The 3,421-nt window shown below is 54.5% G+C and overlaps 1 long non-coding RNA gene across 1 annotated transcript; it reads right to left on the reverse strand.

The window, feature by feature from the left end:
* Positions 1-772: 772 nt before the first annotated feature.
* On the reverse strand, positions 773-3,016 carry LOC115512724. The gene is made up of 3 exons (XR_003968470.1): positions 2,746-3,016; positions 2,184-2,357; positions 773-812 (listed from the first exon to the last, which is right to left on the reverse strand). It is a non-coding gene; the product is annotated as an uncharacterized LOC115512724 (long non-coding RNA).
* Positions 3,017-3,421: the final 405 nt, after the last annotated feature.

Consider the following 3,421-nt stretch of genomic DNA (forward strand, 5'->3'; position numbering starts at 1 on the left):
GTGACCCCACGTGGCGCGTCTGTCCTTTCCGCTCCAGAGGACAGAAGACAAGTACAGACGCTGAGCCTCGTCTCCGGGATGACCGAGCCGCACCCCTGAGGCTTCGCCAGCCCCTCGCCCCACTTTCTTCTCAAAAAAGGTGATCGTCACCATTTGGGAAGGGCCTCCCGGAGGCCGAAGAGCAGGAGCAAGCCTGCACGTGAGGGCCACCTCAGCTGCGCACACACCTGTTTGCAAATCTGGTGTCCGTGGAGACAACGGCCTCCTGTTTTGTCTCACCTTCTCCAGAAAAGTCCCTGATTCCTCTGGGTGGTGACGTTTACACCACAGCCGCTTCACGGCTGTAACTTGAGACGCACAGCTGGCCTGGGCACTTGGTGGCTCGGGAGTCCCCAGGGGTGTAAGTCAGGCCTGCCCAGCACGGCCGCCTGGCTCCTGCTTCCCACTGGCTATGCAAACCCTTTCTGAATGTTACTAGAATGAGTCAGGCAAGATCAAGAACCCATGGAATTTATTGCCAAAATATGACATTAGTGATAGCAAGCTTGGTGCCCCCCCCCCACACACACAGAGCACGATAGAACTTCCCTTTCTCATAATTACAAAATTAATTGAAAATTTTGGAATCATAGGGGTGCCTGGGTGGTTCAGTCGGTTGAATGTCCAACTTCGGCTTAGGTCACGATCTCACGGTCTGTGAGTTTGAGCCCCGCGTCGGGCTCTGTGCTGACAGCTCGGAGCCTGGAGCCTGCTTCCGATTCTGTGTCTCCCTCTCTCTCTGCCTCTCCCCTGTTCATGCTCTGTCTGTCTCTCTGAAAAATAAATAAACATTAGAAAAACTAAAAGTTTGGAATCATAAAACTTATATTTTTTACATGACAGGGTTTTTTTTTTTGCTGTTGTTGGTTTTTCTGTCTTGGAAAAAAACCATTTAGATCTGCCCTCTGTAGACCCTTTTGCTTGAAGAGGTTGTACCGTCCCACCCACCCCGTGATGTGATGACCGGTATTTTTTCTCAGCTTTGCTCCTGCTACAGCCACGCGGCACAGCCTTTCCCCATGTCTTCAGGGCTGTGACGCACTGATCTTCAGTTAAGAAAAGTGGAAGCTAATGAAACAAACAGCAACGGCTGGAGCCCAAGAGGCAAATCCAGGCAAAATAAGGCTTGATTCAGTGGACACTGCTCCCATAATTGCTGGACGATTGGAACCGGCCCCAGGGATTCTGGTCAGCACTACTGAATCTCGTTGCTGATGGGGCAGGGGTGGTGACCTACCTAGAGTCACTTGTGTGGGAAATGTCCCCTGCCAGGAAAAGCCCCCGGACCTGCGCTCTCTGCCCAGGGGAATCGGGAATAAGGAAGTGTGGACAGCATCTGGAGGATGTCTGGGCTCACGTGCATATGTGGTAGCTTGTGGGCTTGTCCCAATAGAGGATCTGTGCCCTCCACATGATAAATACGTCTTCGCTCAAGGCTCATGTGCCCCAGTGAGGTAATGCTTCCACAGCTCCTCTCTGTTCTTGCCGTGCTTCTGAGAAATGTGTCTGTGGCGTAGGGAAAACCCTACCCACCCTTACCCTCTTTCAGCTTCCGTTCCCTAAGCCTTAGTTGTACGGAAGTTTCCAGAGATTCCTTCCAGCTTTGCTACTACGCGAGGAGATGAGTTACAAGTGGGAATGTAATGTGACCACCCCGAAGAGCTTTGAAAAGTTCCCTTGAAGAATATTCCATGGAAGATCTCAGAGGGCGGGGACCAGAGGGCAAAGCAGTGTCCTCGCCTGCTGGGAAGTGTCCCCCGAGGTCCTGCCGGGCCGTCTGGTCCGAGCTGGGGGAGCAGGCGGAATGGGAGAACAGCTACCTGTTGCCGTGAGTGCTGCAGGGGGAGCATCTGAGGGGCCGGAGCCGCTCCCGGGGGCTGGCTGGCTCCTCCCATGCCCCCAGGGCTGGCCCCGCTCACCCCTGCATGCAGACCCCCTTTCTCTGGGTAGCCCTTCCCGTGCCCCTGGATTCATCCTTTCTACCCAGTTTCCCGGGGGTAGATCTTAACTCCCCGTGTGTCTGTCCCCTGCCTGGCACGGGGCTTGCACTTTGAAGATGGCAGGAAGCACTCCTGCCCTGGGGCCCTGTCGGTGTCAGCCAGGCTGTGCCCACCAGAGCGCAGCCAGGGGTGCTGATCACGCACCTGCCGCCAGGGCCGAGGTCACAACAGCACAGACACAGCAGTGGGAAACACCCGTGCTTCACACCCATCCCAGGGCGCGTCTTCTCGAAGGGAAACAGAAACAGCCCGTGCTCCACTCGCAGCAGATGATGTTGCTTTTCCACCAAAGTCGCCAGAAAGGGGAGCACGTTCTCACTAGAAAGCCAAGTGGAGAAGGGGCTTGAAGCTCCCCGAGCGGGTTCGAGCTCCGGCCTGGCCCTCGTCTTCCTGATGAGCACTGGGCCAGGCAAGCAATCACCCAGGAGCCAAGGTGCCGCTAAGTTCAGCGCACCGCGGTTGCCCGGGACTGGCTGCGGGGAGCCTGGGGCCAGGACATGGGGGATCAGGCGTGGGGGGCAGAAGCCAAAGGCCCCAGGGCTGCCCTTCAGAGCACAGACGATGGCCCTGAGAAATTCCAAGTTGCCAATAGCTGTCTTCGTTTTCAAAAACTTAATGGATTGCATTTTTAGGTCTATAGAAAAACTGTCTGGAAACCAGAGAGAGAGTTTCCATGCATCCCCCGACTGCCCTACAGTCCCCGTACCTCTCCCTACGGGCAGCATCTTGGACTGTTGGTGGCAGGTGATGAGCTGATATTGATACTTTACCATCAGCTAACGCGCGTAATGTGCATTAAGGTTCACTCCGAGTGCCGGGCCTTCCGTTTCGACGGATGCACGATAACATGTATCCACCATGATGGCTGCAAACAGCATCTTGCACAGCCTTGAAAGTCCTCTGTGCTCCACCCGTCCATCCCTAGCTCTTCTCCGAGCCCCAGCATCCCCGGATCTTTTACTGGCTGCCTAATGTCGCCTTTTCCGGAACGTCCCATAGCTGGAATCATACAGGATGTGGCCTTTCCAAGCTGGCTTCTTCCACTCAGTGATGTGCATTTAAGGGTCCTGTGTGTCTTTTTGGGGGGCGGATCGCTAATTCCTTTTTATCCCCGAATAATATTCCATTGCCTGGATGTACCACAGTTTGTCTGCCTTCTCTTTTTAAGTGAAGAAAACGACACTCTTGGAGGAAGGCAAAGAGAAAACGCTTTCTTCGGCCATTAATTTTCTCAGTTTTGCCTCATTTCTGCACTGCCTTGCCCCCAGGTAGCACAATGTTCTGAATGTCACGGGACCGAAAGTTCATGAGTGGCGGGGTCACTAAAGTATAAGGCTGTTGGTTCCTGCTTCAATCCGGGGCCTGCCCCAAGAGTGCGTATA

Source organism: Lynx canadensis, chromosome A1 (assembly GCF_007474595.2).
Source record: "Lynx canadensis isolate LIC74 chromosome A1, mLynCan4.pri.v2, whole genome shotgun sequence".
Classification (NCBI taxonomy): Eukaryota; Metazoa; Chordata; class Mammalia; order Carnivora; family Felidae; genus Lynx; species Lynx canadensis.